The sequence below is a fragment of the Gorilla gorilla genome, chromosome 15 (genome assembly GCF_029281585.2).
Source record: "Gorilla gorilla gorilla isolate KB3781 chromosome 15, NHGRI_mGorGor1-v2.1_pri, whole genome shotgun sequence".
NCBI lineage: Eukaryota > Metazoa > Chordata > Mammalia > Primates > Hominidae > Gorilla > Gorilla gorilla.
Window position 1 is genome coordinate 126,025,687 of NC_073239.2, and position 25,058 is coordinate 126,050,744.

Below are 25,058 nucleotides of genomic sequence, written 5' to 3' on the forward strand. Positions count from 1 at the left end.
ACAGATAGCGGTGTAGAGATTTCCATGTTCATACAGATAGCGGTGTAGATATTTCCATGTTCATACAGATAGCCGTCTAGATATTTCCAGGCTCATACCAATAGCGGTGTAGACATTTCCATGTTCATACATTTAGCGGTGTAGATATTTCCATGTTCATACAGATGGCGGTGTAGATATTTACAAGTTCATACAGATGGCGGTGTAGATATTTCCATGTTCGTACGGATGGCAGTGTAGATATTTCCATGTTCCTACAGGTGGCGGTGTATATATTTCCATGTTTATACAGCTAGCAGTGTAGTTATTTCCATGTTTATAGATATAGCAGTGTAGATATTTCCTTGTTCATACAGGTGGCGGTGTAGATATTTCCATGTTTATACAGATAGCAGTGTAGTTATTTCCATGTTTATAGAGATAGCAGTGTAGATATTTAAATTGATATACAGATAGCTGTGTAGATATTTGCATGGTCATACAGATAGCGGTGTAGATATATCCATGTTCGTACAGATAGCGGTGTAGATATTTCCATGTTCATACAGATAGCGGTGTAGATATTTCCATGTTCATACAGATAGCGGTGTAGATATTTCCATGTTCATACAGATAACGGTGTAGATATTTCCATGTTCGTACAGATGGCGGTGTAGATATTTCCATGTTCATAGAGATGGCGGTGTAGATATTTCCATGTTTATGCAGATAGCGGTATAGATATTTCCATGTTTATACAGATGGTGATGTAGATATTTCCATGTTTACAGAGATAGTGGTGTAGTTATTTCCAAGTTTATAGAGACAGCGTTGTAGATATTTCCATGTTTATACAGATAGCGGTGTAGATATTTCCATGTTTTCACAGATAGCGGTGTAGTCATTTCCATGTTTACAAAGATAGCGGTGTGGATATTTCCATGTTTATGCAGATAGCAGTGTAGATATTTCCGTGTTTATACAGATAGCGGTGTGGATATTTCCATTTTTATACTGATAGTTGGGCAGATATTTCCATGTTTATACAGATAGCGGTGTAGATATTTCCATCTTAATACAGATGGCGGTGTAGATATGTCCATGTTTGTATAGATGGCGGTGTAGATATTTCCACGTTCATACAGATGGCGGTGTAGATATTTCGAAGTTTATAGAGATAGCGCTGTAGTTATTTCCATATTTATAGAGAAATCTGTGTAGATCTTTCCAAGTATATTCAGATAGCTGTGTAGATATTTCCATGTTCATGCAGATAGCGGTGTATATATTTCCATGTTCATCCAGATGCCGATGTACATATATCCATGTTCTCCCAGATGGCGGTGAAGATATTTCCATGTTCATACAGATGGTGGTGTAGATATTTCCATGTTCATACAAATGGCGGTGTAGATATTTCCATGTTCATAGAGATGGCAATGTAGATATTTCCTTGTTCATACAAATGGCGGTGTAGATATTTCCATGTTCATAGAGATGGAGGTGTAGATATTTCCATATTTATACAGATAGCAGTGTAGTTATTTCCATGTTTATAGGGATAGCAGTGTAGATATTTTCATTGATATACAGATAGCTGTGTAGATATTTGCATGTTCATACAGATAGCGGTCTAGATATTTCCATGTTCATACAGATAGCGGTGTAGATATTTCCATGTTCATACAGATAGCGGTGTAGATATTTCCAAGTTCATACAGATAGCGGTGTAGATATTTCCATGTTCATACAGATAGCGGTGTAGATATTTCCATGTTCTTACAGTTAGCGGTGTAGATATTTCCATGTTCATAGAGATGGCGGTGTAGATATTTACATGTTCATACAGATGGCGGAGTAGATATTTCCATGTTCATACAGATGGCAGTGTAGATATTTCCATGTTCATACAGATAGCGGTGTAGATATTTCCATGTTCATACAGATAGCGGTGTAGTTATTTCCATGTTCATACCAATAGCGGTGTAGTTATTTCCATGTTCATACAGTTAGCGGTGTAGCTATTTCCATGTTCTTACAGATGGCGGTGTAGATATTTACATGTTCATACAGATGGCGGTGTAGATATTTCCATGTTCGTACGGACGGCAGTGTAGATATTTCCTTGTTCATACAGGTGGCGGTGTAGATATTTCCAGGTTTATACAGATAGCAGTGTAGTTATTTCCATGTTTATAGAGACAGCTGTGTAGATATTTCCATTGATATACAGATAGCTGTGTAGATATTTGCATGTTCATACAGATAGCGGTGTAGATATTTCCATGTTTGTACAGATAGCTGTGTAGATATTTCCATGTTCATACAGATAGCGGTGTAGATATTTCCATGTTCATACAGATAACGGTGTACATATTTCCATGTTCATACAGATAGCAGTGTAGATATTTCCATGTTCATACAGTTAGCGGTGTAGATATTTCCATGTTCATACAGATGGCGGTGTAGATATTTACATGTTCATACAGATGGCGGTATAGTTATTTCCATGTTCGTACAGATGGCGGTGTAGATATTTCCATGTTCATAGAGATGGCGGTGTAGATATTTCCATGTTTATGCAGATAGCGGTATAGATATTTCCATGTTTATACAGATGGTGGTGTAGATATTCCCATGTTTATAGAGATGGCGGTCTAGATATTTCCATGTTTACAGAGATAGTGGTGTAGTTATTTCCAAGTTTATAGAGACAGCGTTGTAGATATTTCCATGTTTATACAGATAGCGTTGAATATATATCCATGTTTATACAGATAGCGGTGTAGATATTTCCATGTTTATACAGATAGCAGTCTAGATATTTCCTTGTTTATAGAGATAGTGTTGTAGATAATTTCAATTTTATACGGAGAGCAGTGTAGATATTTCCAAGTTCATACAGATAGCGGTGTAGATATTTCCACGTTTATAGAGATGGCAGTGTAGATATTTCCATGTTCATACAGAGGACGGTGTAGATATTTCCATGTTTATAGGGATGGCGGTGTAGATATTTTCATGTTTACACAGATGGCGGTGTAGATATTTCCATGTTTACACAGATAGCGGTGTAGACATTTCCATGTTTACCCAGATAGCGGTGTGGATATTTCCATGTTTATGCAGATAGCAGTGTAGATATTTCCATGTTTATAAAGATAGTGGTGCGGATATTTCCATGTTTATACAGATAGGTAGATATTTCCATGTTTATACAGACTGCGGTGTAGATATTTCCATCTTAATACAGATGGCGTTGTAGATATGTCCATGTTTGTACAGATGGCGGTGTAGATATTTCCATGTTCATACAGATGGCGGTGTAGATATTTCGAAGTTTATAGAGATAGCGCTGTAGTTATTTCCATATTTATAGAGAAATCTGTGTAGATATTTCCATGTATATTCAGATAGCTGTGTAGATATTTCCATGTTCATGCAGATAGCGGTGTAGATATTTCCATGTTCTTCCAGATGCCTGTGTGCATATATCCATGTTCATACAGATGGCGGTGAAGATATTTCCATGTTCATACAGATGGTGGTGTAGATATTTCCATGTTCATGCAAATGGCGGTGTAGATATTTCCATGTTCATAGAAATGTCGGTGTAGATATTTCCATGTTCATACAAATGGCGGTGTAGATATTTCCATGTTCATAGAGATGGCGGTGTAGATATTTCCATATTTATAGAGATAGCAGTGTAGTTATTTCCATGTTTATAGAGATAGCAGTGTAGATATTTCCATTGATATACAGATAGCTGCGTAGATATTTGCATGTTCATAGAGACAGCGGTGTAGATATTTGCATGTTCATAGAGATAGCGGTGTAGATATTTCCATGTTCATACAGATAGCGGTGTAGATATTTCCATGTTCATACAGATAGCGGTGTAGATATTTCCATGTTCATACAGATAGCGTTGTAGATATTTCCATGTTCATACAGTTAGCGGTGTAGATATTCCCATGTTCATACAGATGGCGGTGTAAATATTTACAAGTTCATACAGATGGTGGTGTAGATATTTCCATGTTCATACAGATAGCGGTGTAGATATTTCCATGTTCATACAGATAGCGGTGTAGATATTTCCATGTTCATACAGATAGCCGTGTAGATATTTCCATGTTCATGCCAATAGCGCTGTAAACATTTCCATGATCATACATTTAGCGGTGTAGATATTTCCATGTTCATACAGATGGTGGTGAAGATATTTATATGTTCATACAGATGGTGGTGTAGACATTTCCATGTTTGTACGGATGGCAGTGTAGATATTTCCATATTCATACAGGTGGCGGTGTAGATATTTCCATGTTTATACAGATAGCAGTGTAGTTATTTCCATGTTAATAGAGATATCTGTGTAGATATTTCCATTGATATACAGATAGCTGTGTAGATAATTGCATGTTCATACAGATAGCGGTGTAGATATTTCCATGTTCGTACAGATAGCGGTGTAGATATTTCCATGTTCATACAGATAGCGGTGTAGATATTTCCATGTTCATACAGATGACGGTGTAGATATTTCCATGTTCATACAGACAGCGGTGTAGATATTTCCATGTTCATACAGTTAGCGGTGTAGATATTTCCATGTTCGTACAGATGGCGGTGTAGATATTTCCATGTTCATAGAGATGGCGGTGTAGATATTTCCATGTTTATGCAGATAGCGCTATAGATACTTCCATGTTTATACAGATGGTGGTGTAGATATTTCCACTTTTATAGAGATGGCGGTCTAGATATTTCCATGTTTACAGAGATATTGGTGTAGTTATTTCCAAGTTTATAGAGACAGCGTTGTAGATATTTCCATGTTTATACAGATAGCGGTGTAGATATTTCCATCTTTACACAGATAGCGGTGTAGTCATTTCCATGTTTACACAGATAGCGGTGTGGATATTTCCATGTTTATGCAGATAGCAGTGTAGATATTTCCATGTTTATACAGATAGCGGTGTGGATATTTCCATGTTTATACAGATAGTTGGGCAGATATTTCCATGTTTATACAGATAGCGGTGTAGATATTTCCATCTTAATACAGATGGCGGTGTAGATATGTCCATGTTTGTATAGATGGCGGTGTAGATATTTCCATGTTCATACAGATGGCGGTGTAGATATTTCGAAGTTTATAGAGATAGCGCTGTAGTTACTTCCATATTTATAGAGAAATCTGTGTAGATCTTTCCAAGTATATTCAGATAGCTGTGTAGATATTTCCATGTTCATGCAGATAGCGGTGTATATATTTCCATGTTCATCCAGATGCCGGTGTACATATATCCATGTTCACCCAGATGGCGGTGAAGATATTTCCATGTTCATACAGATGGCGGTGTAGATATTTCCATGTTCATACAGATAGCGGTGTAGATATTTCCATGTTCATACCAATAGCGGTGTAGATATTTCCATGTTCATACAGTTAGCGGTGTAGATATTTCCATGTTCTTACAGATGGCGGTGTAGATATTTCCATGTTCGTACTAATGGCATTTTAGATATTTCCTTGTTCATACAGGTTGCGGTGTAGATATTTCCATGTTTATACAGATAGCAGTGTAGTTATTTCCATGTTTATAGAGACAGCTGTGTAGATATTTCCATTGATATACAGATAGCTGTGTAGATATTTGCATGTTCATACAGATAGCGGTGTAGATATTTCCATGTTCGTACAGATAGCTGTGTAAATATTTCCATGTTCATACAGATAGCGGTGTAGATATTTCCATGTTCATACAGATAACGGTGTAAATATTTCCATGTTCATACAGATAACAGTGTAGATATTTCCATGTTCATACAGTTAGCGGTGTAGATATTTCCATGTTCATACAGATGGCGGTGTAGATATTTATATGTTCATACAGATGGCGGTATAGATATTTCCATGTTCGTACAGATGGCGGTGTAGATATTTCCATGTTCATAGAGATGGCGGTGTAGATATTTCCATGTTTATGCAGATAGCGGAATAGATATTTCCATGTTTATACAGATGGTGGTGTAGATATTTCCATGTTTATAGAGATGGCGGTCTAGATATTTCCATGTTTACAGAGATAGTGGTGTAGTTATTTCCAAGTTTATAGAGACAGCGTTGTAGATATTTCCATGTTTATACAGATAGCGGTGAAGATATTTCCATGTTTATACAGATAGCAGTGTAGATATTTCCATGTTTATACAGATAGCCGTCTAGATATTTCCATGTTTATAGAGATAGTGTTGTAGATAATTTCAATTTCATACGGAGAGCAGTGTAGATATTTCCAAGTTCATACAGATAGCGGTGTAGACATTTCCACGTTTATAGAGATGGCAGTGTAGATATTTCCATGTTCATACAGATGGCGGTGTAGATATTTCCATGTTTATAGGGATGGCGGTGTAGATATTTTCATGTTTACACAGATGGCGGTGTAGATATTTCCATGTTTACACAGATAGCGGTGTAGACATTTCCATGTTTACACAGATAGCGGTGTGGATATTTCCATGTTTATTCAGATAGCAGTGTAGATATTTCCATGTTTATACAGATAGCGGTGCGGGTATTTCCATGTTTATTCAGATAGCGGTGCGGATATTTCCATGTTTATGCAGATAGTTGGGCAAATATTTCCATGTTCATACAGATAGCGGTGTAGATATTTCCATGTTCATCCAGATGATGGTGTACATATATCCATGTTCATACAGATGGCGGTGAAGATATTTCCATGTTTATACAGATGGCGGTGTAGATATTTCCAAGTTCATACAAATGGCGGTGTAGATATTTCCATGTTCATAGAGATGGCGGTGTAGATATTTCCATGTTCATACAAATGGCGGTGTAGATATTTCCGTGTTCATAGAGATGTCCGTGTAGATATTTCCATATTTATACAGATAGCAGTGTAGTTATTTCCATGTTTATAGAGATAGCAGTGTAGATTTTTCCATTGATATACAGATTGCTGTGTAGATATTTGCATGTTCATACAGATAGCGGTGTAGATATTTCCATATTCATTCAGATAGCGGTGTAGATATTTCCATGTTCATACAGATAGCGGTGTAGATATTTCCATGTTCATACAGATAGCGGTGTAGATATTTCCATGTTCATACAGATCGCGGTGTAGATATTTCCATGTTGATACAGATAGCGGTGTAGATATTTCCATGTTCATACAGTTAGCGGTGTAGATATTTCCATTTTCATACAGATGGCGGCGTAGATATTTCCATGTTCATACAGATGGCGATGTAGATAATTCGAAGTTTATAGAGATAGCGCTGTAGTTATTTCCATATTTATAGAGAAATCTGTGTAGATATTTCCATGTATATTCAGATAGCTGTGTAGATATTTCCATGTTCATGCAGATAGCGGTGTAGATATTTCCCTGTTCTTCCAGATGCCTGTGTACATATATCCATGTTCATACAGATGGCGGTGAAGATATTTCCATGTTCATACAGATGGTGGTGTAGATATTTCCATGTTCATGCAAATGGCGGTGTAGATATTTCCATGTTCATAGAAATGTCGGTGTAGATATTTCCATGTTCATACAAATGGCGGTGTAGATATTTCCATGTTCATAGAGATGGCGGTGTAGATATTTCCATATTTATAGAGATGGCAGTGTAGTTATTTCAATGTTTATAGAGATAGCAGTGTAGATATTTCCATTGATATACAGATAGCTGCGTAGATATTTGCATGTTCATAGAGACAGCAGTGTAGATATTTGCATGTTCATAGAGATAGCGGTGTAGATATTTCCATGTTCCTACAGATAGCGGTGTAGATATTTCCATGTTCATACAGATAGCGGTGTAGATATTTCCATGTTCATACAGATAGCGTTGTAGATATTTCCATGTTCATACAGTTAGCGGTGTAGATATTCCCATGTTCATACAGATGGCGGTGTAGATATTTACAAGTTCATACAGATGGTGGTGTAGATATTTCCATGTTCATACAGATAGCGGTGTAGATATTTCCATGTTCATACAGATAGCGGTGTAGATATTTCCATGTTCATACAGATAGCCGTGTAGATATTTCCATGTTCATGCCAATAGCGCTGTAAACATTTCCATGATCATACATTTAGCGGTGTAGATATTTCCATGTTCATACAGATGGTGGTGAAGATATTTATATGTTCATACAGATGGTGGTGTAGACATTTCCATGTTTGTACGGATGGCAGTGTAGATATTTCCATACTCATACAGGTGGCGGTGTAGATATTTCCATGTTTATACAGATAGCAGTGTAGTTATTTCCATGTTAATAGAGATATCTGTGTAGATATTTCCATTGATATACAGATAGCTGTGTAGATAATTGCATGTTCATACAGATAGCGGTGTAGATATTTCCATGTTCGTACAGATAGCGGTGTAGATATTTCCATGTTCATACAGATAGCGGTGTAGATATTTCCATGTTCATACAGATGACGGTGTAGATATTTCCATGTTCATACAGACAGCGGTGTAGATATTTCCATGTTCATACAGTTAGCGGTGTAGATATTTCCATGTTCGTACAGATGGCGGTGTAGATATTTCCATGTTCATAGAGATGGCGGTGTAGATATTTCCATGTTTATGCAGATAGCGCTATAGATACTTCCATGTTTATACAGATGGTGGTGTAGATATTTCCATGTTTATAGAGATGGCGGTCTAGATATTTCCATGTTTACAGAGATATTGGTGTAGTTATTTCCAAGTTTATAGAGACAGCGTTGTAGATATTTCCATGTTTATACAGATAGCAGTGTAGATATTTCCATCTTTACACAGATAGCGGTGTAGTCATTTCCATGTTTACACAGATAGCGGTGAAGATATTTCCATGTTTATACAGATAGCTGTGTAGATATTTCCATGTTTATACAGATAGCAGTCTAGATATTTCCATGTTTATAGAGATAGTGTTGTAGATAATTTCAATTTCATACGGAGAGCAGTGTAGATATTTCCAAGTTCATACAGATAGCGGTGTAGACATTTCCACGTTTATAGAGATGGCAGTGTAGATATTTCCATGTTCATACAGATGGCGGTGTAGATATTTCCATGTTTATAGGGATGGCGGTGTAGATATTTTCATGTTTACACAGATGGCGGTGTAGATATTTCCATGTTTACACAGATAGCGGTGTAGACATTTCCATGTTTACACAGATAGCGGTGTGGATATTTCCATGTTTATGCAGATAGCAGTGTAGATATTTCCATGTTTATACAGATAGCGGTGCGGGTATTTCCATGTTTATTCAGATAGCGGTGCGGATATTTCCATGTTTATACAGATAGTTGGGCAAATATTTCCATGTTCATACAGATAGCGGTGTAGATATTTCCATGTTCATCCAGATGATGGTGTACATATATCCATGTTCATACAGATGGCGGTGAAGATATTTCCATGTTTATACAGATGGCGGTGTAGATATTTCCAAGTTCATACAAATGGCGGTGTAGATATTTCCATGTTCATAGAGATGGCGGTGTAGATATTTCCATGTTCATACAAATGGCGGTGTAGATATTTCCGTGTTCATAGAGATGTCCGTGTAGATATTTCCATATTTATACAGATAGCAGTGTAGTTATTTCCATGTTTATAGAGATAGCAGTGTAGATTTTTCCATTGATATACAGATTGCTGTGTAGATATTTGCATGTTCATACAGATATCGGTGTAGATATTTCCATGTTCATTCAGATAGCGGTGTAGATATTTCCATGTTCATACAGATAGCGGTGTAGATATTTCCATGTTCATACAGATCGCGGTGTAGATATTTCCATGTTCATACAGATCGCGGTGTAGATATTTCCATGTTGATACAGATAGCGGTGTAGATATTTCCATGTTCATACAGTTAGCGGTGTAGATATTTCCATTTTCATACAGATGGCGGCGTAGATATTTACATGTTCATACAGATGGCTGTGTAGATATTTCCATGTTCATACAGATGGCGGTGTAGATATTTCCATGTTCATACAGATAGCGGTGTAGATATTTCCATGTTCATACAGATGGCGGTTTAGATATTTACATGTTCATACAGATGGCGGTATAAATATTTCCAAGTTCTTACAGATGGCGGTGTAGATATTTCCATGTTTATAGAGATGTCGGTGTAGATATTTCCATGTTTATGCAGATAGCGGTATAGATATTTCCATGTTTATACAGATGGTGGTGTAGATATTTCCATGTTTATACAGATGGCGGTCTGGATATTTCCATGTTTATAGAGATAGTGGTGTAGTTATTTCAAAGCTTATAGAGACAGCATTGTAGATATTTCCATGTTTATACAGATAGCGGTGAAGTTATTTCCATGTTTATACTGATAGCGGTGTAGATATTTCCATGTTTATACAGATAGCAGGGTAGATATTTCCATGTTTATAGACATAGTGGGGTAGATAATTCCAATTTTATACAGATAGCAGTGTAGATATTTCCAAGTTCATACTGATAGCAGTGTAGATATTTCCACGTTTATAGAGATGGCAGTGTAGATATTTCCATGTTCATACAGATGGCGGTGTAGATATTTCCATGTTTATAGAGATGGCGGTGTAGATATTTTCATGCTTACACAGATGGCAGTGTAGATATTTCCATGTTTACACAGATAGCGGTGTAGACATTTCTATGTTTACACAGATAGCGGTGTGGATATTTCCATGTTCATACAGATAGCGGTTTAGATATTTCCATGTTCATACAGATAGCGGTGTAGATATTTCCATGTTCATACTGTTAGCGGTGTAGATATTTCCATGTTCATACAGATGGCGGTGTAGATATTTACATGTTCATACAGATGGCGGTGTAGATATTTCCATGTTCATACAGATAGCGGTGTAGAGATTTCCATGTTCATACAGATAGCGGTGTAGACATTTCCATGTTCATACAGTTAGCGGTGTAGATATTTCCATGTTCATACAGATGGCGGTGTAGATATTTACATGTTCATACAGATGGCGGTGTAGATATTTCCATGTTCGTACGGATGGCAGTGAAGATATTTCCATGTTCATACAGGTGGCGGTGTAGATATTTCCATGTTTATACAGATAGCAGTGTAGTTATTTCCATGTTTATAGAGATAGCAGTGTAGATATTTCCATTGATATACAGATAGCTGTGTAGATATTTGCATGGTCATTCAGATAGCGGTGTAGATATTTCCATGTTCGTACAGATAGCGGTGTAGATATTTCCATGTTCATACCGACAGCGGTGTAGATATTTCCATGTTCATACAGATAACGGTGTAGATATTTCCATGTTCATACAAATAGCGGTGTAGATATTTCCATGTTCATACAGTTAGCGGTGTAGATATTTCCATGTTCATACAGATGGCGGTGTAGATATTTACATGTTCATACAGATGGCGGTATAGATATTTCCATGTTCGTACAGATAGCGGTGTAGATATTTCCATGTTCATGGAGATGGCGGTGTAGATATTTCCATGTTTATGCAGATAGCGGAATAGATATTTCCATGTTTATACAGATGTTGGTGTAAATATTTAAATGTTTATAGAGATGGCGGTCTAGATATTTCCATGTTTACAGAGATAGTGGTGTAGTTATTTCCAACTTTATAGAGACAGCGTTGTAGATATTTTCATGTTTATACAGGTAGCGGTGAAGATATTTCCATGTTTATACAGATAGCGGTGTAGATATTTCCATGTTTACACAGATAGCGGTGTAGTCATTTCCATGTTTACAAAGATAGCGGTGTGGATATTTCCATGTTTATGCAGATAGCAGTGTAGATATTTCCATGTTTATACAGATAGCGGTGTGGATATTTCCATGTTTATACAGATAGTTGGGCAGATATTTCCATGTTTATACAGATAGCGGTGTAGATATTTCCATCTTAATACAGATGGCGGTGTAGATATGTCCATGTTTGTATAGATGGCGGTGTAGATATTTCCGCGTTCATACAGATGGCGGTGTAGATATTTCGAAGTTTATAGAGATAGCGCTGTAGTTATTTCCATATTTATAGAGGAATCTGTATAGATCTTTCCAAGTATATTCAGATAGCTGTGTAGATATTTCCATGTTCATGCAGATAGCGGTGTATATATTTCCATGTTCATCCAGATGCCGGTGTACATATATCCATGTTCTCCCAGATGGCAGTGAAGATATTTCCATGTTCATACAGATGGTGGTGTAGATATTTCCATGTTCATACAAATGGCGGTGTAGATATTTCCATGTTCATAGAGATGGTGGTGTAGATATTTCCTTGTTCATACAAATGGCGGTGTATATATTTCCATGTTCATAGAGATGGAGGTGTAGATATTTCCATGTTTATACAGATAGCAGTGTAGTTATTTCCATGTTTGTAGAGATACCAGTGTGGATATTTCCATTGATATACAGATAGCTGTGTAGATATTTGCATGTTCATACAGATAGCGGTGTAGATATTTCCATGTTCATACAGATAGCGGTGTAGATATTTCCATGTTCATACAGATAGCGGTGTAGATATTTCCATGTTCATTCAGTTAACAGTGTAGATATTTACATGTTCATACAGATGGCGGTGTAGATATTTCCATGTTCATACAGATGGTGGTGTAGATATTTCCATGTTCATACAGATAGCGGTGTAGAGATTTCCATGTTCATATAGATAGCGGTGTAGATATTTCCATTTTCATACAGATAGCTGTCTAGATATTTCCAGGCTCATACCAATAGCAGTGTAGACATTTCCATATTCATATATTTAGCGGTGTAGATATCTCCATGTTCATACAGATGGCGGTGTAGATATTTACAAGTTCATACAGATGGCGGTGTAGATATTTCCATGTTCGTACGGATGGCAGTGTAGATATTTCCATGTTCCTACAGGTGGCGGTGTATATATTTCCATGTTTATACAGATAGCAGTGTAGTTATTTCAATGTTTATAGAGATAGCAGTGTAGATATTTCCTTGTTCATACAGGTGGCGGTGTAGATATTTCCATGTTTATACAGATAGCAGTGTAGTTATTTCCATGTTTATAGAGATAGCAGTGTAGGTATTTAAATTGATATACAGATAGCTGTGTAGATATTTCCAAGTTCGTACAGATATCGGTGTAGATATTTCCATGTTCATACAGATAGCGGTGTAGATATTTCCATGTTCATACAGATAGCGGTGTAGATATTTACATGTTCATACAGATGGCCGTATAGATATTTCCATGTTCGTACAGATAGCGGTGTAGATATTTCCATGTTCATAGAGATGGCGGTGTAGATATTTCCATGTTTATACAGATAGCGGAATAGATATTTCCATGTTTATACAGATGGTGGTGTAAATATTTAAATGTTTATAGAGATGGCGGTCTAGATATTTCCATGTTTACAGAGATAGTGGTGTAGTTATTTCCAACTTTATAGAGACAGCGTTGTAGATATTTCCATGTTTATACAGATAGCGGTGAAGATATTTCCATGTTTATACAGATAGTGGTGTAGATATTTCCATGTTTATACAGATAGCAGTGTAGATATTTCCATGTTTATAGAGATAGTGGTGTAGATAATTTCAATTTTATACAGAGAGCAGTGTAGGTATTTCCAAGTTCATACAGATAGAGGTGTAGATATTTCCACGTTTATAGAGATGGCGGTGCAGATATTTCCATGTTCATACAGAGGACGGTGTAGATATTTCCCTGTTTATAGGGATGGCTGTGTAGATATTTTCATGTTTACACAGATGGCGGTGTAGATATTTCCATGTTTACACAGATAGCGGTGTAGACATTTCCATGTTTACACAGATAGCGGTGTGGATATTTCCATGTTTATGCAGATAGCAGTGTAGATATTTCCATGTTTATACAGATAGCGGTGTAGATATTTCCATCTTAATACAGATGGCGGTGTAGATATGTCCATGTTTGTACAGATGGCGGTGTAGATATTTCCATGTTCATACAGATGGCGGTCTAGATATTTCGAAGTTTATAGAGATAGCGCTGTGGTTGTTTCCATATTTATAGAGAAATCTGTGTAGATATTTCCATGTATATTCAGATACCTGTGTAGATAGATCCATGTTCATGCAGATAGCGGTGTAGATATTTCCATGTTCATCCAGATGCCGGTGTACATATATCCATGTTCATATAGATGGCGGTGAAGATATTTCCATGTTCATACAGACGGTGGTGTAGATATTTCCGTGTTCATACAAATGGCGCTGTAGATATTTCCATGTTCATAGAGATGGCAGTGTAGATATTCCCATCTTCATACAAATGGCGGTGTAGATATTTCCATGTTCTTAGAGATGGCGGTGTTGATATTTCCATATTTATAGAGATAGCAGTGTAGTTATTTCCATGTTTATAGAGATAGTAGTGTAGATACTTCCATTGATATACAGATAGCTGTGTAGATATTTCCATGTTCATACAGATGGCGGTGTTGATATTTCCATGTTCATACAGATAACGGTGTAGATATTTCCATATTCATAAAGATAGCGGTGTTGATATTTCCATGTTCATACAGATAACGGTGTAGATATTTCCATGTTCATACAGATAGCGGTGTAGATATTTCCATGTTCATACAGTTAGCGGTGTAGATATTTCCATGTTCATACAGTTAGCGGTGTAGATATTTCCATGTTCATACAGATGGCGGTGTAGATATTTACATGTTCATACATATGGCGGTGTAGATATTTCCATGTTCATAGAGATGGCGGTGTAGATATTTCCATGATTATACAGATAGCAGTGTAGTTATTTCCATGTTTATAGAGATACCAGTGTGGATATTTCCATTGATATACAGATAGCTGTGTAGATATTTACATGTTCATACAGATAGCGGTGTAGATATTTCCATGTTCATACAGATAGCGGTTTAGATATTTCCATGTTCATACAGATAGCGGTGTAGATATTTCCATGTTCATAAAGATAGCGGTGTATATATTTCCATGTTCATACAGCTAGCGGTGTAGATATTTCCATGTTCATACAGTTAACGGTGTAGATATTTCCATGTTCATACAGATGGCGGTGTAGATATTTACATGTTCATACAGATGGCGTTGTAGATATTTCCATGTTCATACAGATAGCGGTGTAGAGATTTCCATGTTCATACAGATAGCGGTGTAGATATTTCCATGTTCATACAGATAGCGGTCTAGATATTTCCAGGCTCATACCAATAGCGGTGTAGACATTTCCATGTTCATACATTTAGCGGTGTAGATATTTCCATGTTCATACAGATGGCGGTGTAGATATTTACAAGTTCATACAGATGGCGGTGTAGATATTTCCATGTTCGTACGGATGGCAGTGTAGATATTTCCATGTTCCTACAGGTGGCGGTGTATATATTTCCATGTTTATACAGCTAGCAGTGTAGTTATTTCCATGTTTATAGATATAGCAGTGTAGATATTTCCTTGTTCATACAGGTGGCGGTGTAGATATTTCCATGTTTATACAGATAGCAGTGTAGTTATTTCCATGTTTATAGAGATAGCAGTGTAGATATTTAAATTGATATACAGATAGCTGTGTAGATATTTGCATGGTCATACAGATAGCGGTGTAGATATTTCCATGTTCGTACAGATAGCGGTGTAGATATTTCCATGTTCATACAGATAGCGGTGTAGATATTTCCATGTTCATACAGATAGCGGTGTAGATATTTCCATGTTCATACAGATAACGGTGTAGATATTTTCATGTTCGTACAGATGGCGGTGTAGATATTTCCATGTTCATAGAGATGGCGGTGTAGATATTTCCATGTTTATGCAGATAGCGGTATAGATATTTCCATGTTTATACAGATGGTGGTGTAGATATTTCCATGTTTATAGAGATGGCGGTCTAGATATTTCCATGTTTACAGAGATAGTGGTGTAGTTATTTCCAAGTTTATAGAGACAGCGTTGTAGATATTTCCATGTTTATACAGATAGCGGTGTAGATATTTCCATGTTTTCACAGATAGCGGTGTAGTCATTTCCATGTTTACAAAGATAGCGGTGTGGATATTTCCATGTTTATGCTGATAGCAGTGTAGATATTTCCGTGTTTATACAGATAGCGGTGTGGATATTTCCATTTTTATACTGATAGTTGTGCAGATATTTCCATGTTTATACAGATAGCGGTGTAGATATTTCCATCTTAATACTGATGGCGGTGTAGATATGTCCATGTTTGTATAGATGGCGGTGTAGATATTTCCACGTTCATACAGATGGCGGTGTAGATATTTCGAAGTTTATAGAGATAGCGCTGTAGTTATTTCCATATTTATAGAGAAATCTGTGTAGATCTTTCCAAGTATATTCAGATAGCTGTGTAGATATTTCCATGTTCATGCAGATAGCGGTGTATATATTTCCATGTTCATCCAGATGCCGGTGTACATATATCCATGTTCTCCCAGATGGCGGTGAAGATATTTCCATGTTCATACAGATGGTGGTGTAGATATTTCCATGTTCATACAAATGGCGGTGTAGATATTTCCATGTTCATAGAGATGGCGATGTAGATATTTCCTTGTTCATACAAATGGCGGTGTAGATATTTCCATGTTCATAGAGATGGAGGTGTAGATATTTCCATATTTATACAGATAGCAGTGTAGTTATTTCCATGTTTATAGGGATAGCAGTGTAGATATTTTCATTGATATACAGATAGCTGTGTAGATATTTGCATGTTCATACAGATAGCGGTGTAGATATTTCCATGTTCATACAGATAGCGGTGTAGATATTTCCAAGTTCATACAGATAGCGGTGTAGATATTTCCATGTTCATACAGATAGCGGTGTAGATATTTCCATGTTCTTACAGTTAGCGGTGTAGATATTTCCATGCTCATAGAGATGGCGGTGTAGATATTTACATGTTCATACAGATGGCGGTGTAGATATTTCCATGTTCATACAGATGGCAGTGTAGATATTTCCATGTTCATACAGATAGCGGTGTAGATATTTCCATGTTCATACAGATAGCGGTGTAGTTATTTCCATGTTCATACCAATAGCGGTGTAGTTATTTCCATGTTCATACAGTTAGCGGTGTAGCTATTTCCATGTTCTTACAGATGGCGGTGTAGATATTTACATGTTCATACAGATGGCGGTGTAGATATTTCCATGTTCGTACGGACGGCAGTGTAGATATTTCCTTGTTCATACAGGTGGCGGTGTAGATATTTCCAGGTTTAGACAGATAGCAGTGTAGTTATTTCCATGTTTATAGAGACAGCTGTGTAGATATTTCCATTGATATACAGATAGCTGTGTAGATATTTGCATGTTCATACAGATAGCGGTGTAGATATTTCCATGTTTGTACAGATAGCTGTGTGGATATTTCCATGTTCATACAGATAGCGGTGTAGATATTTCCATGTTCATACAGATAACGGTGTACATATTTCCATGTTCATACAGATAGCAGTGTAGATATTTCCATGTTCATACAGTTAGCGGTGTATATATTTCCATGTTCATACAGATGGTGGTGTAGATATTTACATGTTCATACAGATGGCGGTATAGATATTTCCATGTTCGTACAGATGGCGGTGTAGATATTTCCATGTTCATAGAGATGGCGGTGTATATATTTCCATGTTTATGCAGATAGCGGTATAGATATTTCCATGTTTATACAGATGGTGGTGTAGATATTCCCATGTTTATAGAGATGGCGGTCTAGATATTTCCATGTTTACAGAGATAGTGGTGTAGTTATTTCCAAGTTTATAGAGACAGCGTTGTAGATATTTCCATGTTTATACAGATAGCGTTGAATATATATCCATGTTTATACAGATAGCGGTGTAGATATTTCCATGTTTATACAGATAGCAGTCTAGATATTTCCATGTTTATAGAGATAGTGTTGTAGATAATTTCAATTTTATACGGAGAGCAGTGTAGATATTTCCAAGTTCATACAGATAGCGGTGTAGATATTTCCACGTTTATAGAGATGGCAGTGTAGATATTTCCATGTTCATACAGAGGACGGTGTAGATATTTCCATGTTTATAGGGATGGCGGTGTAGATATTTTCATGTTTACACAGATGGCGGTGTAGATATTTCCATGTTTACACAGATAGCGGTGTAGACATTTCCATGTTTACCCAGATAGCGGTGGGGATATTTCCATGTTTATGCAGATAGCAGTGTAGATATTTCCATGTTTATAAAGATAGTGGTGCCGATATTTCCATGTTTATACAGATAGGTAGATATTTCCATGTTTATACAGACTGCGGTGTAGATATTTCCATCTTAATACAGATGGCGTTGTAGATATGTCCAAGTTTGTACAGATGGCGGTGTAGATATTTCCATGTTCATACAGATGGCGGTGTAGATATTTCGAAGTATATAGAGATAGCGCTGTAGTTATTTCCATATTTATAGAGAAATCTGTGTAGATATTTCCATGTATATTCAGATAGCTGTGTAGATATTTCCATGTTCATGCAGATAGCGGTGTAGATATTTCCATGTTCTTCCAGATGCCTGTGTACATATATCCATGTTCATACAGATGGCGGTGAAGATATTTCCATGTTCATACACATGGTGGTGTAGATATTTCCATGTTCATGCAAATGGCGGTGTAGATATTTCCATGTTCATAGAAATGTCGGTGTAGATATTTCCATGTTCATACAAATGGCGGTGTAGATATTTCCATGTTCATAGAGATGGCGGTGTAGATATTTCCATATTTATAGAGATAGCAGTGTAGTTATTTCCATGTTTATAGAGATAGCAGTGTAGATATTTCCATTGATATACAGATAGCTGCGTAGATATTTGCATGTTCATAGAGACAGCGGTGTAGATATTTGCATGTTCATAGAGATAGCGGTGTAGATATTTCCATGTTCATACAGATAGCGGTGTAGATATTTCCATGTTCATACAGATAGCGATGTAGATATTTCGAAGTTTATAGAGATAGCGCTGTAGTTATTTCCATATTTATAGAGAAATCTGTGTAGATCTTTCCAAGTATATTCAGATAGCTGTGTAGATATTTCCATGTTCATGCAGATAGCGGTGTATATATTTCCATGTTCATCCAGATGCGGGTGTACATATATCCATGTTCTCCCAGATGGCGGTGAAGATATTTCCATGTTCATACAGATGGTGGTGTAGATATTTCCATGTTCATACAAATGGCGGTGTAGATATTTCCATGTTCATAGAGATGGCGGTGTAGATATTTCCTTGTTCATACAAATGGCGGTGTAGATATTTCCATGTTCATAGAGATGGAGGTGTAGATATTTCCATATTTATACAGATATCAGTGTAGTTATTTCCATGTTTATAGGGATAGCAGTGTAGATATTTTCATTGATATACAGATAGCTGTGTAGATATTTGCATGTTCATACAGATAGCGGTGTAGATTTTTCCATGTTCATACAGATAGCGGTGTAGATATTTCCATGTTCATACAGATAGCGGTGTAGATATTTCCATGTTCATACAGATAGCGGTGTAGATATTTCCATGTTCATACAGATAGTGGTGTAGATATTTCCATGTTCATACAGTTAGCGGTGTAGATATTTCCATGTTCATACAGATGGCGGTGTAGATATTTACATGTTCATACAGATGGCCGTATAGATATTTCCATGTTCGTACAGATAGCGGTGTAGATATTTCCATGTTCATAGAGATGGCGGTGTAGATATTTCCATGTTTATGCAGATAGCGGAATAGATATTTCCATGTTTATACAGATGGTGGTGTAAATATTTAAATGTTTATAGAGATGGCGGTCTAGATATTTCCATGTTTACAGAGATAGTGGTGTAGTTATTTCCAACTTTACAGAGACAGCGTTGTAGATATTTCCATGTTTATACAGATAGCGGTGAAGATATTTCCATGTTTATACAGATAGCGGTGTAGATATTTCCATGTTTATACAGATAGCAGTGTAGATATTTCCATGTTTATAGAGATAGTGGTGTAGATAATTTCAATTTTATACAGAGAGCAGTGTAGATATTTCCAAGTTCATGCAGATAGAGGTGTAGATATTTCCACGTTTATAGAGATGGCGGTGCAGATATTTCCATGTTCATACAGAGGACGGTGTAGATATTTCCCTGTTTATAGGGATGGCGGTGTAGATATTTTCATGTTTACACAGATGGCGGTGTAGATATTTCCATGTTTACACAGATAGCGGTGTAGACATTTCCATGTTTACACAGATAGCGGTGTGGATATTTCCATGTTTATGCAGATAGCAGTGTAGATATTTCCATGTTTATACAGATAGCGGTGCGGATATTTCCATGTGTATTCACATAGCGGTGCGGATATTTCCATGTTTATACAGATAGTTTGGCAGATATTTCCATGTTTATACAGATAGCGGTGTAGATATTTCCATCTTAATACAGATGGCGGTGTAGATATGTCCATGTTTGTACAGATGGCGGTGTAGATATTTCCATGTTCATACAGATGGCGGTGTAGATATTTCGAAGTTTATAGAGATAGCGCTGTGGTTATTTCCATATTTATAGAGAAATCTGTGTAGATATTTCCATGTATATTCAGATAGCTGTGTAGATAGATCCATGTTCATGCAGATAGCGGTGTAGATATTTCCATGTTCATCCAGATGCCGGTGTACATATATCCATGTTCATATAGATGGCGGTGAAGATATTTCCATGTTCATACAGACGGTGGTGTAGATATTTCCATGTTCATACAAATGGCGGTGTAGGTATTTCCATGTTCATAGAGATGGCAGTGTAGATATTTCCATCTTCATACAAATGGCGGTGTAGATATTTCCATGTTCATAGAGATGGCGGTGTTGATATTTCCATATTTATAGAGATAGCAGTGTAGTTATTTCCATGTTTATATAGATAGTAGTGTAGATACTTCCATTGATATACAGATAGCTGTGTAGATATTTCCATGTTCATACAGATGGCGGTGTTGATATTTCCATGTTCATACAGATAACGGTGTAGATATTTCCATATTCATAAAGATAGCGGTGTTGATATTTCCATGTTCATACAGATAACGGTGTAGATATTTCCATGTTCATACAGATAGCGGTGTAGATATTTCCATGTTCATACAGTTAGCGGTGTAGATATTTCCATGTTCATACAGATAGCGGTGTAGATATTTCCATGTTCATACAGATGGCAGTGTAGATATTTACATGTTCATACATATGGCGGTGTAGATATTTCCATGTTCATAGAGATGGCGGTGCAGATATTTCCATGATTATACAGATAGCAGTGTAGTTATTTCCATGTTTATAGAGATACCAGTGTGGATATTTCCATTGATATACAGATAGCTGTGTAGATATTTACATGTTCATACAGATAGCGGTGTAGATATTTCCATGTTCATACAGATAGCGGTTTAGATATTTCCATGTTCATACAGATAGCGGTGTAGATATTTCCATGTTCATAAAGATAGCGGTGTAGATATTTCCATGTTCATACAGCTAGCGGTGTAGATATTTCCATGTTCATACAGTTAACGGTGTAGATATTTCCATGTTCATACAGATGGCGGTGTAGATATTTACATGTTCATACAGATGGCGTTGTAGATATTTCCATGTTCATACAGATAGCGGTGTAGAGATTTCCATGTTCATACAGATAGCGGTGTAGATATTTCCATGTTCATACAGATAGCCGTCTAGATATTTCCAGGCTCATACCAATAGCGTTGTAGACATTTCCATGTTCATACATTTAGCGGTGTAGATATTTCCATGTTCATACAGATGGCGGTGTAGATATTTACAAGTTCATACAGATGGCGGTGTAGATATTTCCATGTTCGTACGGATGGCAGTGTAGATATTTCCATGTTCCTACAGGTGGCGGTGTATATATTTCCATGTTTATACAGCTAGCAGTGTAGTTATTTCCATGTTTATAGATATAGCAGTGTAGATAGTTCCTTGTTCATACAGGTGGCGGTGTAGATATTTCCATGTTTATACAGATAGCAGTGTAGTTATTTCCATGTTTATAGAGATAGCAGTGTAGATATTTAAATTGATATACAGATAGCTGTGTAGATATTTGCATGGTCATACAGATAGCGGTGTAGATATTTCCATGTTCGTACAGATAGCGGTGTAGATATTTCCATGTTCATACAGATAGCGGTGTAGATATTTCCATGTTCATACAGATAGCGGTGTAGATATTTCCATGTTCATACAGATAACGGTGTAGATATTTCCATGTTCGTACAGATGGCGGTGTAGATATTTCCATGTTCATAGAGATGGCGGTGTAGATATTTCCATGTTTATAGAGATGGCGGTCTAGATATTTCCATGTTTACAGAGATAGTGGTGTAGTTATTTCCAAGTTTATAGAGACAGCGTTGTAGATATTTCCATGTTTTCACAGATAGCGGTGTAGTCATTTCCATGTTTACAAAGATAGCGGTGTGGATATTTCCATGTTTATGCAGATAGCAGTGTAGATATTTCCGTGTTTATACAGATAGTGGTGTGGATATTTCCATTTTTATACTGATAGTTGGGCAGATATTTCCATGTTTATACAGATAGCGGTGTAGATATTTCCATCTTAATACAGATGGCGGTGTAGATATGTCCATGTTTGTATAGATGGCGGTGTAGATATTTCCACGTTCATACAGATGGCGGTGTAGATATTTCGAAGTTTATAGAGATAGCGCTGTAGTTATTTCCATATTTATAGAGAAATCTGTGTAGATCTTTCCAAGTATATTCAGATAGCTGTGTAGATATTTCCATGTTCATGCAGATAGCGGTGTATATATTTCCATGTTCATCCAGATGCCGGTGTACATATATCCATGTTCTCCCAGATGGCGGTGAAGATATTTCCATGTTCATACAGATGGTGGTGTAGATATTTCCATGTTCATACAAATGGCGGTGTAGATATTTCCATGTTCATAGAGATGGCGATGTAGATATTTCCTTGTTCATACAAATGGCGGTGTAGATATTTCCATGTTCATAGAGATGGAGGTGTAGATATTTCCATATTTATACAGATAGCAGTGTAGTTATTTCCATGTTTATAGGGATAGCAGTGTAGATATTTTCATTGATATACAGATAGCTGTGTAGATATTTGCATGTTCATACAGATAGCGGTCTAGATATTTCCATGTTCATACAGATAGCGGTGTAGATATTTCCATGTTCATACAGATAGCGGTGTAGATATTTCCAAGTTCATACAGATAGCGGTGTAGATATTTCCATGTTCATACAGATAGCGGTGTAGATATTTCCATGTTCTTACAGTTAGCGGTGTAGATATTTCCATGTTCATAGAGATGGCGGTGTAGATATTTACATGTTCATACAGATGGCGGTGTAGATATTTCCATGTTCATACAGATGGCAGTGTAGATATTTCCATGTTCATACAGATAGCGGTGTAGATATTTCCATGTTCATACAGATAGCGGTGTAGTTATTTCCATGTTCATACCAATAGCGGTGTAGTTATTTCCATGTTCATACAGTTAGCGGTGTAGCTATTTCCATGTTCTTACAGATGGCGGTGTAGATATTTACATGTTCATACAGATGGCGGTGTAGATATTTCCATGTTCGTACGGACGGCAGTGTAGATATTTCCTTGTTCATACAGGTGGCGGTGTAGATATTTCCAGGTTTAGACAGATAGCAGTGTAGTTATTTCCATGTTTATAGAGACAGCTGTGTAGATATTTCCATTGATATACAGATAGCTGTGTAGATATTTGCATGTTCATACAGATAGCGGTGTAGATATTTCCATGTTTGTACAGATAGCTGTGTAGATATTTCCATGTTCATACAGATAGCGGTGTAGATATTTCCATGTTCATACAGATAACGGTGTACATATTTCCATGTTCATACAGATAGCAGTGTAGATATTTCCATGTTCATACAGTTAGCGGTGTATATATTTCCATGTTCATAGAGATGGCGGTGTAGATATTTACATGTTCATACAGATGGCGGTATAGATATTTCCATGTTCGTACAGATGGCGGTGTAGATATTTCCATGTTCATAGAGATGGCGGTGTAGATATTTCCATGTTTATGCAGATAGCGGTATAGATATTTCCATGTTTATACAGATGGTGGTGTAGATATTCCCATGTTTATAGAGATGGCGGTCTAGATATTTCCATGTTTACAGAGATAGTGGTGTAGTTATTTCCAAGTTTATAGAGACAGCGTTGTAGATATTTCCATGTTTATACAGATAGCGTTGAATATATATCCATGTTTATACAGATAGCGGTGTAGATATTTCCATGTTTATACAGATAGCAGTCTAGATATTTCCATGTTTATAGAGATAGTGTTGTAGATAATTTCAATTTTATACGGAGAGCAGTGTAGATATTTCCAAGTTCATACAGATAGCGGTGTAGATATTTCCACGTTTATAGAGATTGCAGTGTAGATATTTCCATGTTCATACAGAGGACGGTGTAGATATTTCCATGTTTATAGGGATGGCGGTGTAGATATTTTCATGTTTACACAGATGGCGGTGTAGATATTTCCATGTTTACACAGATAGCGGTGTAGACATTTCCATGTTTACCCAGATAGCGGTGTGGATATTTCCATGTTTATGCAGATAGCAGTGTAGATATTTCCATGTTTATAAAGATAGTGGTGCGGATATTTCCATGTTTATACAGATAGGTAGATATTTCCATGTTTATACAGACTGCGGTGTAGATATTTCCATCTTAATACAGATGGCGTTGTAGATATGTCCATGTTTGTACAGATGGCGGTGTAGATATTTCCATGTTCATACAGATGGCGGTGTAGATATTTCGAAGTTTATAGAGATAGCGCTGT